The sequence below is a fragment of the Ambystoma mexicanum genome, chromosome 2p, assembly GCF_040938575.1.
Source record: "Ambystoma mexicanum isolate Mex_15411 chromosome 2p, UKY_AmexF1_1, whole genome shotgun sequence".
Classification (NCBI taxonomy): Eukaryota; Metazoa; Chordata; class Amphibia; order Caudata; family Ambystomatidae; genus Ambystoma; species Ambystoma mexicanum.
In genome coordinates, this window is record NC_090923.1 from 707,217,727 (window position 1) to 707,231,890 (window position 14,164).

A 14,164-nucleotide genomic window follows, 5' to 3' on the forward strand; every position below is an offset into this window, starting at 1 on the left:
CACTAGTCCACAACATCCCTTCAACCTTCCCACCCACTGTCAAAAATAAATATATACTTGACAATTGAAACATTTGAAATGATTAATATCTAGTTTTTCAGAGCAACTGAAATGATGTTAAATGTAAAAAGTGCTTCATTCCCTAACAGCAGTACATTTGTTCAGTACACTGTTAACTTCTGTACAAAATTATGGGGCAGAAATCTTAGTGATGTATTTATAAATGATAGCCTACATGTTTTCCTGACACCAGAGATCAAATGGGTGTATTTAACAACTTTGGAATTAGGCATATTCAGTATTAGATGGCAAATAACAGTGTCTCCATGTTTGCTTTGCCAGCACTTAGTTTGTCTGTCCTTAATACTAACTAACTTCTGTTCCACTTACATGGTAAAAACAAGAAAGGAGGTCTAGGGTCATAGAGGATAAGCTCAACCATCCAGAAATCCAGACCTCCTTATCCAGTCACCAAAGTGACACATTGGCCCTCATCAGGAGGTTGGAGGTAACTTTTAGCGGCATGGTTGCCTCCTTACCGCAATCCGGGCCCGGGTCCCTCGAATGAGGACTTACCGGGCCATCACAACCTTGGCAGACCCGCTAATTCCCCGTCCGAGGAACCCGGACCCAGTCCATCCCCATTCCTATTCGAGCCCCCATAGGGCTCAATGGGAATGGGGATGGAGCTAACAACGGGTCCGTTAATGACGGGCCCGTTGTTAGCTCCCTGGTGTCCTCGCGGGACCTGGTATGGACGCCTGGTTTTTCCAGGCACCCATTGCGGGTCCCGCGAGGAGACCTTGTGGTAGGGTGGAATCAGTTCACCGGCAACCCATTCCGCCAACCTTATGATGAGGACCATCATGCCCAGTACAACAAAAGGATCATGTGCACAATGCTTAGAAAAATACTTTATATATATATACATATTTTACATAACAAAATAATTCAAACTGTGAGCTACAGAGATGATAAAATCTGAGTTGATCACATGGTGGATAGCCTGGTTTTGAGACACACGGGATCTGAAAGACTTTCTTCCATTAGGCTCGTACCCTTTGTGAACTCTGCCAGCCCATAATTCACCATCTTTTTTTTCAAAACTTTATTTGGTTAATATATAAACCTTAAGCACCACATATAAATATAACAAATAAAACCAGATTTCAGATTTGTATGTACAATACAGAAGTGCCATCACAGATAGAATAGAAAAGAGGAAAGAAAGGCTACACAAAGGAGCCATCTCAGCTATTCAAATTAATCATTAACTTGAAAGGAAGCCTTAACATGAAGTATTTACTTACACAGTTTGACAGAAATGCAAACTGCTTACTTTAAAATACACTAGAAAGTTGAAACAATAATTCGGAGAGGTTTTTCAAAATTGAAATACGTTCTGATATTGTGAGAGTCTGCACTACAAAATTAGACAGATCATATATTAATATTTATCAATAATTGATATTTTACATATTGGACAAAGTTCCTGTCAGAATTTATGGGAGGCATATAAATATGAGTTTAAAAGTTTTCAGAATACACCCATATCACATGCTAACATATTTTAAACCTATAAAATTAAGGGGTGCAGTCTCTGGGAGTGTTAACTTGCTACGCTAGCCAATGAGGAGATTCAAGCAATCCGAAAATGTTGATGTAATATGACATAGTGTGGGAAAATGAGAGTCTATATAAAAAAGGAACTCTCAGGAAGTAAAGAGAGATTTCTGGAATTCTGAAGGCTGCAATAGGGGAATCTCTGTCTAGTTGGAGGAACGCGGAGGTGGGTTGATATCTTGACATGGGAGAGATCATGGGCCTTGATAAAAAAAAGAAGCCTGAAGCAGATTTTACCTGACTGAGACCTGATCTCCCTGAGGTGGAGAAAGCAGTCAGTGAAGGGGCCTGACTTCTTGGGGAGATTACCTGGAGGCTGTGAGTGTCCATCCTGACCCTGTGTCTTAAACAAATTATCCAAAGTGAGTATAAAATGCCCTAATGAAATTAGATATATGTCCTCCAGAATCATTTCAATGCTGTGTCCCTGTAAATGGGTGAGAAGCAATTAAGGGAGGCTGATTCCAAATAGAATTTGTTAACATTTAGCAAACATTTTGTGAAATTTACATTTAGTGAAATTTTCATTGCTTTTAACTACATTTAAAGCCAAATGAGGCAGGATTCAGTGGAGAACAATTAGCATTTCAGCACATTGCACACAATTGTTTTAAAACATGGAAGTAAATGTAACCCTGTGTTATATACTGGGGGAATTACCTGATGGGCATGCTCCACAGCCTGCCAGACAATTAATGAACAAACACAGGGGAAGGCTTGGTCATTTAAAAAGAGACATATTGGGTCGAAACAGAGATTAGCTGAGCAACTTCGATTTAATAGAAATGTCATTCAACAGGCATATCATTTATTATTGCTTATTGGTATGGTAGCGGCTGGCACACTATATCAGACACTGCCTTGGTGATGTGAAACAAATCAGCTGCTGTGCTTTCAGTCTTTTTTTTTTTTTTGGTGTATTATTTTCTGATTGGCACATGAATAATTTAATGCACATAAATGTTCTATTGTATTGTTCCAGACATGACATTTACAGTCTGTAAATCCTTGGATTTCTATCAAGTTTCTTTTGAAAAGTTGCCTATGAAATGTACCATTTTCTCTCTTTATTTTAAAAAATGTCTCAGGAACAAACAAGTGCCCTCGGGCTTTATTCTATTCAGAACAGGTCATTACATCACACTGATTGGAGGTTAACCACCCAGAATGGATCCCAAATTCTTGTTGCATAGGGCACTGCTGCTCTTAAAGATCCAGCTATTTTTTGCACTGCTACATTCTAACTTCACAACCGATCTTACCAGTCTTTCATGTGCGGTCACTTTTGAGGGGCCTGAGGATCCCAGATACTGTTGCCAAAGTTCCATGGGTAAGACAGAAAGGGCCAATAACTTAAAATATCAATTGATTTAAAGCAAATACAACAAGAGTATTAAAAGCTTTAAAAGAACTGCACAATGTCCTGGATGTTACTAAAGAGCAAATGGGTTTCTCACAGATGGTATTCTCAAATCATCTCCTCATCTGAGGAACCCACTGTGCCCCTGTGGCTCCTCATTATTGAGGTTATCACACACGTGAGATAATCTATTTTTCCCTCTTAATTCAACATTTGGGTCTAGAACATGCAAAAAGATGGACCACTTGCTGTTAGGAAAAATGTCCCTTTATGTGAAATTTTCCCTCCATGTGTGACTCCCCCAAACATTTTGCTTTTGTTTGGCTTACCTAACCTGACTTTTACCAGTGGAGCACAGCCATCAGCTGCACTCCTCTGAGCTTTTGCTCTTTTGTTATGGGGAAACTGACACGTCATTCATGCTGTCAGTACTGGGAAACTATGTTTCCCTTAGTCTTCGACTATGTTGCCATTTCTTGGTAACTTTGTATCTATGTGCCAAGTACCTTACTGTACCGCACAAGGGGGTCCATTTCTTTTATGGCCCTAGCCACTCTCTAAGGATTTGTTGGTTTAGTTTATTTAGTTTGTACAAGTGTGCCTAGGATGAACTGTTGGCAGCATTTTACTTTGAATTCTTTTTTTTACTTCATTTTTATCAACTATACTGTGTTTACCATATTTGGCCTAAGACTGTGTCCAGTGCCGAAAATGACTGTGCCACAAAGTCTTTTGTTCTGTCTTTTGCCCATTTTGTCCCTTTGCCTTCCCCCAGGTCGAGAGACCCCGGTATTCCTTATTTGTGCATGCAGACTCCCACGAATACTGCGTCTTTCACAGGCTTGTGGGAGCGTGCATGTCACGTGTGTTAGTCCCCAGGAAGAGGATTGGGACTGTCTGGTCCACACTATTGGTGCCAGTATCTCTGGTAGCCATGAATGACTGGAACCACTGTGGGACACGATTGGCCATGATTGGCCCACGCGTGGTGTGCATGCAAAAGAGCAGATCTTCCATTGGCTATCTGAGATTTGAGCACAAGCTGAACCTTGGGTAAGAGAAGGGGCTCTGCATCCATTCCAGGTCAATCTACTGAGGTTCACACCAAACCTTATAATGAGCCAAGTATGCTTAACCAGAAAGCAGGCTCAAGGAACCACCAGTGACGTGCTGGGAAGGTTTGGCACCCTGACCCCACTGTTGTCTCGTCAGACCCATGTTTCTTCATCGAATCAAGAAGGCCTGCAAGGGCACTTTGCCCTTTTTTTCTAGGAGTTGCAACAACTACTTTCAGCTTCTCCTACTTAGGCTCGCAAAGAGCCACTTCGGAAGTGTTCCTGGGCCATCCAGTGTACTGTCCAGCTCGAACCCAGGGTACTGCACTGGAACGCCGCCGTCCCGTGTTGAGACTCGATACTTGGATACTCGCTAGCTTGTGGTCCTGGGCCCTCTCCCTACATAACATTGTCCCAGCTCCTCTTGGTTGCGATTTATGAGAGTACACCGGACCGCAAGGATTTGCAGTCCCATCAAAGACGATCATCCCGTACCGCAGCCACTGAGAGACGGAACGTCCTGAAACTTCAGGGTTAACCTCTGCAGGCAAAGTGGGCTAGACTGCCAACATTTGGTCCAGATTGTTTCAAGGGTCGGTGAGTACTTTCCTAATTTACAGGTGACCCCCCCGGCACAGCCATTCATTTGTCTTTACGCACAAGTGTCCCTCAAACGGTACCTTGGCTGGGATAGCCTGTGCACCCCAGCTATTCCCGAACTCCGAAAGCCGCTTTATCTGCAAGGGTAGAAGCTCTTCTAGGAATAGGAACGTATTCTTCATTGCCTCAAGCCCCCTCCTGAGCAGCTGCAGCGCCTTGAAGAGAACCCGCTTTTTCATTTACGCACAACCACGCGTTGTTAACGCACAACTGTACTTTGAGCGCTAGCGTAGGACTGGACTACAAAAGATAGGGATTATTGATGAAGGACTGCCTAAACTGATATATACGTTGATTTAATCCCTTTCTGTTACAGGTCGTGGTTACTTTCTCCCCCCTGCCCCCATCATCAGCACTCGGCTATCCACATAATTGTATATATGTTAGATAGTGAATGATTGTGTGTGATATTGCTTCTTCATAACTGTGGTTTAATTGTGTTTTTATTATGAAGGCCTATAATAAATGTATTCTTAATATGCATCTGTCTAAGAGTAATCTGTGGAGTTTTATTGTATGTACTCATTGTGGGCTTTCAATCACTCTCACCCCTCCTGAGACTTAGCCTTCACCGCCTGCCAAGCTGCCATAGATTGGTCTGGTTTATCCAGAAGGTTCCCCTGTTTCACTAAACTAGGATGGCCTTCTAAACATCTGCCCACCAAGTCAGAGTTTAGAAATCCATCTTAACACTTGCCACACTTGTTTATTACATTTTATACCCGTATCCAAAGCAGGAAACAAATAAAAAGATTCAATTTCAGTGGCCCTCATTACGACCCTGGCGGAAATCGAAAAACGATGGCGGAAATGCAATACCGCCATCGAATAGCGCTCGGTGCGACTATGACCCGTCACCGCAAAGTACGATGCCATTAGCGACACCGTAGTGAACGCCAACGCTAACTGCACCAAGTACGCGCGCGCGCGCCATGCCAAACCGTAAATACCACCATGGCGCAACGGTACGTGAATTCCGACCCTAGCGGACATGTACCTAACGCCATCAAGCACGGCGGAAAGTACCATTCCGCCATGGCGAGAAGTACGGCATCGCGAATCAACCGTAAACGGCCCCACTGAGTGCCTGTACACCGCTCCCTGCCCACAAAGTACAACTCCCCGTAGGTGCAATGAAGTCACAATGCAACCAGTGAAATGTACAAGTCACCCATGCATGCCAACGAACAAAAGAATCACAAGAGGGGCCAATGGGAGCTGCAGGGCACAGATGGCCTTCTTGTTCGCAAGTGCCGTCCTGGTCATTTGCGTGGAGAAGACGACGGCAGCATTCTCCTGGAGGGTCTCTGTTAGCACGGTGAGTTCCTCACGGGAGAAGTGGACCTGCCGCTTGCGGTCGCACGCTTTCTTCGCTACTTTTCCCATTTTTCTTGGTTTCGCTAGGGTGGATGACGGGTTGGGGTGTGTCTCAGGGTAGTGTTTTTAGTGGTTGTGTGGATTTTGTGGTTTTATAGGTGTACGGCGGGATGTTTCCCGTTCCGGGCCCATGTTTTTACTTCCGTTTCCGTATATTTACGGTCACCGTACTTTCCGGTTGGCGCTCACTGCGGTGTCCGCTAAGATGGGTGGCGGTATTGCACCTAGGGCGCCGTACGGCGGCGGTGTGGGCCGTTTTGGGGTCATTTCCGCCATCGCGGACTTTGCACTTCCGCCATGCCGTGGTGCTCGTGCCCGATGGGTCGGAATGGGCCGCACTTTGCTCCTTCGTGCAATGGCGGAAACGCTATTTACGCTGTGGCGGTCCGGTCAGTCACTTTCCGCCAGGGTCGTAATGAGGGCAAGTGTGTCTTCCCTTTTTATAGGAAGGGGAGGAGTTCAAGAAAACAAAAGGATCATCTCAAGAATAAGGACTTTAACTGTGATGCAGACAAAGAGGTAATAATTACTTAGATAAGGATGCAGTAAATACTTGGAGCCTATTTAGCTAGTAATTACAAATATGCCTGCAAATTAGTGCTGGCTGAAAAATAACAATAGACATAATAAAAAAGACTGCTCGTCACAGCAGTGTACTGAAATCTTTTTACTGTGTGCAGTACTAGTGTAACTTGTCAGTAAAAACTATGGCAATTTTAAAATAATCATGGCAATTTTAAGGGTCAACTAGGGTGGCTGGTGCAAGGGTGGCCTAATGTGGAAGAGAGAAGGGGTAGTGTGAGTGGTCAGAAATGAGAGGCGGACACAAAGAGGTATCATTCTCAACATTAGCCATTTTATTAATAGAAAGTGTTTGGATAAAGGTCTAACTTAACCTATCCTAACAAGAGTGTCTCTTCCTATAAACCCAAATCTAAAGCAGGATGGCCTTGTGTCCAAACTCAAAATGACCCTCATACTAATACATGTAAACAAAATGTGCAAGGTAAATCTTTAAAAGTTCAACTCGACAGAAAAGTGCAATAATTCTAACATATAACTTCAACAAAATACTTATTTTATCCAAGGGTTGACTCCCTTCCCCTGGATTATTTCAAGCAAACTATTCACACTATGCTGTGTCAAAACATGTCTCTTAAAGGCTTTACAAATGTCTCTTTCTCCCAATACTCTCGTATTATTTGCACAGTGTTGGTTTGAATATGGCAATGGAAAGTCTTTACTATTTCTACAGGATGGCAAAACAAAGTATCTTTCCACAATGTTGGTTTGAATAAGGTAAACAAAAGTCTTTACTATTTTTCAGATGGCAAAGCAAAGCATCTTTCCACAATGAAAGATTAATAAGGTAAAGGAAAGTCTTTACTATGTTTCAGGATCGCAAAACAAATGTCTTTTTCATTATAGAGGTTAAAATGTGGTGATAGGCACGTCTTTTGAAAGTTCTGGTTGACAAAATGTTCAAAGGAAACAAGAACTTAAGATGAGCAAATCTCTTTTCAACATACCAAGTCAAAGTGAGTTTCCCGGTGCACTCTCCTGCCAGGAAACTCATCAACTGCAAACTCTTGATATCCTGGTTTACTCTCCTGCCATGAATATCCCCCTTTTGGCCCACTGAGATCCCCTGGTGTACCCTCCTGCCAGCTATCCTTGTCCAAAAAGGTTTCACTACCTGATATCCTTATCGGGCTTCTCTGCACAATTAGTTTCTCTTTAACTGTTAATTGTATCAATTTCCACCAAACCATCATCCAGAATCTGAGGGTTCCTTTTCAACAATCTCTCTTGACTCCTGGCAATGCTTTTTCCGCGCATTTCTCAACTGACTTCTTAAAGTCAGAAAAATTACACCATGGGCCCCTTGCATTCTTTTGCAATGTCTCTTGGCTTAGACACTGCTGGCCCCAAGTTTCCCCCAACGGATGTTCATGTCAGGGAAATTGTGCCACATTCACCTTTTCCATTCCATGCTATGTTGATACTATGTTGATACTCAAAAGTACTTTTCATTTGCTTATGAGCATTTACGCATTTCCCAGGGGCCCCCTTCAACACAATGCTGCAGTTGAGAGATACTCGTGAGGGGCTGACTCCCGTCCAGTGGCAGAGTTCCACTGGATCTCTGCATCGGCTCCTCCAGCTTTTAAGGACGGCTTCTCCACACATGGCTCTGCTGTGCACCCTCTGCTTCTTCTTTTCCCGAATCTTCTCTCTGAACACCCTAAATGCTGCCAGTTGCCTTCTGGTATGCTTCTCTCCCCACAGTCCATTGTGGGATTTCTGCTGTCACCAACCACGCTTCCCGCTCCATGCACTCTACAACCTGCCTTCTCTCTCCCTTCACCTTCACGTTCTCGTTCCTGTCCTTGTCTCATTCTCGGTCTTCTCAGCTATAGATGGTTTGGACATTTAAAAGTCCCACACAGCTGATTATCTTGTTGACAACTAGACTGCACATTGTTTTCCATGTCACATTTTTTCCACATGAACTCCTTATCCCTCTTCCTCATCACAGTACTTGAGGATTTCTAGGACTTTGAGTCCAAAGAGGTTTTAATGGATTTTACATCAGATGTTTGAACAGTTGCACCAACATTACAATTACCATAAATATTAGATGTTTCACACAGTTTACTTTCACTATATCTACTTAAAGACTGAATGGGGTTTTTGTTCAGACAGAGTGTTTTTCATATTTTCAGAATGAGATAGTTTTGAATAATGGCAGCAGGTCATCAAAAACCCTGGAATTGATGAATCTTCTTCACAGTAAAGAGAGGTATATTGCTTCTCTCCTTGTGGAGTCACCACTCTTCCCTTACATCCACCTCCTCCCATGTGGTGCACCCTCAGAATGCCACCCCCAGCGTCAGGATCAGGTAGCGGCTGCCTTCTCCTGGCTACATAGGAGGGGACTTTAGGTTGGGTATCAGTGATGACTCTGCAGGATTCACCACAGTAGGCCAATGTGAACTAGGAAGGGCATGTTGCTGTAAATAAGCAGGGGCAAGATATGCCACATATGGCCTTAAGAATTTGTAGGGTTTCCAAGAGAGTTCAAGGGTTTTACATTTTTTAGTAACGGTCATTGTGCAGGTTAGTCACTATTTTGATGTTCAAATTGTTTAGGTTGTTTAATCTCTGAAAGGCAGCTGTTCAATGTAATGCTCCCGGCTGGAGAAGGAGTGACAATATAAGCAAATGAGCGTCCCTCTCTCATCTCCTATGGGCCTTCCCTCCCTTGCACTGGTGTCCCTTAATCCCACAGTTCCTCACTAGTGATCTGTACTATCTACATCTAGTAGGCAATACAGGACATAAAGGCAACAGCCTTAGCTAGCAGGCTCCCTCTGGGAATTGTCTATAGATGCACTATACTAATAATCCCCAGGACTGTCAATGTGGCTTGATTGAAAAGTGTCAATTTCAAATGCTCTGATTCATTCTCCCTAGTCACTTCTTTTCACTTATCGCCCTGATTTTACCACCTCCTTACTTTCCTTTCTCCCACTGTCTCCTCTCCCTTTCTACTCTCTTTCAGTCATCCTACACCATCACTCTCTCCTTCTCTCACCCATTTCCTTCACCCCCTTACCCCTTACTACACTGCTCTCCTCACCTCTTGCAACACCAATCTCCTCACCGCCTGCTCCACCCATCGCTTCACCTCTCACTGCACCCATCTACTCAACTCTTGTTATACCCCTCTCTTCACCTCTCTCTATACCCCTCTCTTAACATTTCGCTACATCCCTCTTCTGTGTTTTCCTTACCACTACCTTCATTGCACTCTCTCCTCCTCTCTTATCACTACATGAACCCCCCTTTCTGCTTCACGCTGCCCACACCTCTACTCCACTACCACTTTGCACTCTCTCCACACCCTCCCCGATATACTGTCTCTCTTTCTCACCTTTCCTCTCTCTCTAATTTCCCCTACATGTCTCCCTCTCTAGCTTTATCTTTATTTCACTGCCACAGCTCCCTAACACTACACTATATCCACACAGCTGGTACACTCACATGTACGCTGCTCCAATTCTGCCACCAGCTTTCCAGCACTCCACTCTTCCGTCCGTCCTTTGCCTGATCGTTCTGTCTACCTTCACATCTTTGACCTCACCCCTGCAACTCACTATCTGCCTCTTGTCCTGTGTCTTTTTATACTGTGACCCTACTGGTTCAGTCACCTCCGTTCACTGGCTGCAGCACTCACCTGCCTATAGGAACCAATGTGTGCCTGTCTTTGTCCTCAAGGCTGGGTCAAACAGGTGACAGGCTTTAAAATCATGCCTAAGCCTGTCCCCCTTTTCCAGCAAAGTTCTGGAAACAGTCCCTGTTGGTGTATCAGCAAGAAACTCAGATTGCTCATTCACATGTGACTTTCTTGAAATGCTTGTGCGTTTTTAGCCAATTTGATTTGGGGAGGGTTTCAGTTTCTCGCCAGTCCCCCTGCAATTTCTCCTCACATACAATGGGCCTCATTACGCGTTTGGAGGCATGGCTGCCTCCAAACTCGGGTCCGGGTTCCCTGAATGGGTAATTACAGGGCCATTCCAACCTAGGAGGGCCCAGTATTTCCCCATTCAGGGAACTCGGACCATCCCCATTCCCATTTGAGCCCCCATAGGGTTCAATGGGAATGGAGAGCATGCTAACAACGGGCCCATCAGTAACGGGCCGGTTGTTAGCATGGTAGTTCCCTTGAGGGACCCGCAAAGGTTGTCTGGTCTGACCAGACGTCCAGAGCGGGTCCCGCGAGGGAACCTCTTAATAGGGCAGAATGGGTTTAATGGCGCCGGCACCTTTACCAGTGCCGTTAAACCCATTCCGCCAGGGTCGTAATGAGGGCCAATGTGTTTTCTGTTGCAAAAACATTTGCCTGAGATCCACCTAAGGTTGGGTGTCTCATATCTGTTAGGGCACAGAATTTGCCATTCCCTTTGGGAGCTGTGCTTGATTCTGATCTCCTGGCTCCAGTCCAGTTTTTCTTAGTTGTTCTCAATCAGACTGAGTTGGAGTCATGCAACATAAAAGAGAGCACAGTGGCCAGTAAATGTACTATGAGGCATTGTGTGATAAAGAGTGGTACGTTTGATGACATTTGTGGCCCATGGGTGTTTTCAGGTACTCCCCCCCCACTTTGACAGGGTCATCACCGTGACCCTATCAGAGGTAGGATGGGTGGGTGAAGGATGGGTATGGAATGTTCGGTGGACAGGTATGAGGTAGGCGAGGTGGAGGTGGTAGTCATAGGTGAGCTAGGGTGAGTATTTGGGGATAGGCAGGATGAAGTAGGGTGGGTACAGAAGGATGGGTGGGCAGAGCTAAGGGAGACAGGGACGTTGTGGGTAGAGTTGCATGCGTCGTGCTGAGGTTTGGGATAGCGTGGGGTGAGGGCACAGCGGATGGGGATATAGAGGAGCATGGTATGGAGGTGTGAGGTAGGGTGATGGTAAAGATCGGTGCGTGAGGGTGAGTGGATTTAGAGAGGGACAAAGAAGGCAGGTGGGAGTAGAGTAGTCTAGAGTAAGGGTGGAAAGGTACAGAGGTGGAATGGGGTTTAGAGAAGTGTGGCGGAAGCCTGTAGAGTGGGGCCAGGATGTAGAGTAGGGGCATTATGTTAAAGTAGAGCTGGTTAGATTGTGGCCTTTAGATGGGTGGTGTTGAGTGATGATGTGGAGTGAGGGTGTCAGATAAGTCAATTCAAACTGCAAACTCAAATTTAGGCCAATGGTGTGGTTAGTTTTCTTTTAGATACCCAGCCTTCTTCAGGGCAAACAAAAACGTAGTGCTGGTGGACAACACACTAGTATCACATAACAAATTATTTCAGCTGTTCATATCATTCTTTGCATCTGACAGGTGCTCAGGTGAAGAAACCTCCCCTGCACTCCCTCCACAATGGCACCAGAAGAAATATCGGTAGAGGCCACTCACACGGAGCTAGGTAAACAATAGATCGCAGGGTTTTCAATATCCTTTAAACATAATTTAAACCGCCTCAATTTTGCAGATCCACTGTCAAAACTGAAAATAGGATCTGTCCCTCCATAAAACCAAACTCATTTCTCCCCCAAAATATGATGCTGTACCTGAAGAGCAGATATTTGTAACTGCAGCTCTCTTCTGTAGTGGAATATCAGTAATAGTGTATCTTCTAAACAGGAAAATCGTCTCTCAATCCTCAGTTTCTTTTTTCCATGGGCTTAGGCTCATGCCACTGTTCTGACTCTGGCCTCCACTCTTCTATCTCCCTTTCTTCGGTGGGCTACACAGGAAGGAGCGGATGAGATAGGTTCAAGACTTTAACTGGGCCGAGACTAGCAGGGGCTGAGCCACAGCAGTCTCCAGAAAGGGCTCCCGGGCCGGCGCCCTGCCGGGCCCCACCCCCAACTAGCCCCAGCCACGCCAACACCTCAGGCAGCCTGTGCTGCCGGCCGCATGGTTACACAACCTGCCTGCAAGTGTCAGTACTTCGGATCAGAAAAAAAGAAAAGGCATAGCCTTTTCTTTTTTCTAAACCGAAGTACTGACACCTGCAAGCAGCAGGTGTAGCCATGCAGTGTGGGCTGCCTGATGTCTATGTACTCAAACAGGAGGAGGGCTGGACTGCCCAGCTCTCCTTTTGTTTCCAAGTAAATAGTCATCACCCAGCATGAAGCCCCTTTGCTTAATGCTGGGTGATGACTATTTACTCAGAAACAAAAAGAGAGCTGGGCAGTCTAGTACAGAGTACAGAGAAATCAGCAGCAGACAGACCCCTCATTCAAGGAGCCCGTGGTTAAAGCGTTGCCTACGATATGGGTCCTTCAATGAAAGGGCTGCCTGCTGCGTGGGAGCTGGGGCACACTTGTGTCATACTTTGGTGCGCCCAGCACCCTCTTTTGTTGAAAAGGAAGGGCTTGGATCCTCAAAGTAATAATGCCAGTGCGCCCCAGCTCTACTTCCTTTACCAGCCCCCCATTAGGCACCTATACTTAGGCCACACACCCTAACGGGAGCCCCCCTCGATTTCTAATCCCACTTAAAGCACTTGATAGATTGGCTAATAATTAATGCCCTAACTCCGCTGGAGTATGGATAGTGCTACGGGGGAGGGCTGGCCATGGACATCGCACCAGCCCCCCCGTAACACTATGGGAGACCAATGCCATGGAGGCCTTATACCTCTGCAGGTTAATGGGTGGGGGTTGGTAATGGACATCGCACCAGCCCCCCGCCACCGAGGTCCTATGGGACACCAGCACCTATGATGCCCTGGGCCTCTAGGGGTGGCAGGCCTGGCCCTGCCGGCTCATGTGGACCCGAGCTGTCTTCGTGGCAGGGGGCCCCATGGCACCCTGGCCTGTAGGCCATGCTTATTCAGGGTGGACCTGTAGGCCTTAATAAGAGACACACTCAGTTCATTCAGTTATGGAGTCTGCAGCCCTTCTCTCGCACGTGCCTGCAGGGATCCCTTTTATTCACTTGGGCCATGACACAGTCATGGTCCATCTTAAAAGGGCAATGCCTATGGGAGGGATACATCCCCTTAACGGGGAACACACATGGGATGATTCACTACACAACATCCCTCCTTTGTCATAAGGAACAAAGCAACTGACAATACAACGAAACTGATTTTCCCCCCTCCCTTTACAGAATGACATTACTTCAGAGTTGTGGGACCAACTTCAAACCGGAGGTGCTATTAACACACGTAAGGTCTCACCTTCTTATATACATATCACCTACCGATCCATCACCCTCAGGTGACGGTCACGGGGGAAAGCCCCCGGTGGATGGTTGTCAGTTGGACCACACATCACATACCCTTTAATAACCTGGGGAACGGACTTGCCAACATTGCATGAGACTCACGGAGAGCCACTGGTAGCATATAGAGCACCCCTACCACCTGCAGGAGCGCAGCTTCACATCACTGTCCTTTACTGAGACCACTTTAAGCATGCACATACTATGCAGGTTCACAGCATCAAAACACAGGTTTACTGAGTCCTCTTAAAGCAATGGCAGGACTGCAGGAGACCAGTTCGTCCTCCATAAGCATCCGTTCAGGAGT

The 14,164-nt window shown here is 45.7% G+C and overlaps 1 protein-coding gene across 3 annotated transcripts in view; it reads right to left on the reverse strand.

The window, feature by feature from the left end:
* LOC138566695 (cytochrome P450 2C20-like) overlaps window positions 1–14,164 on the reverse strand; it is a 454,294-nt gene that overhangs the window by 303,229 nt on the left and 136,901 nt on the right. The window lies entirely within an intron of this gene.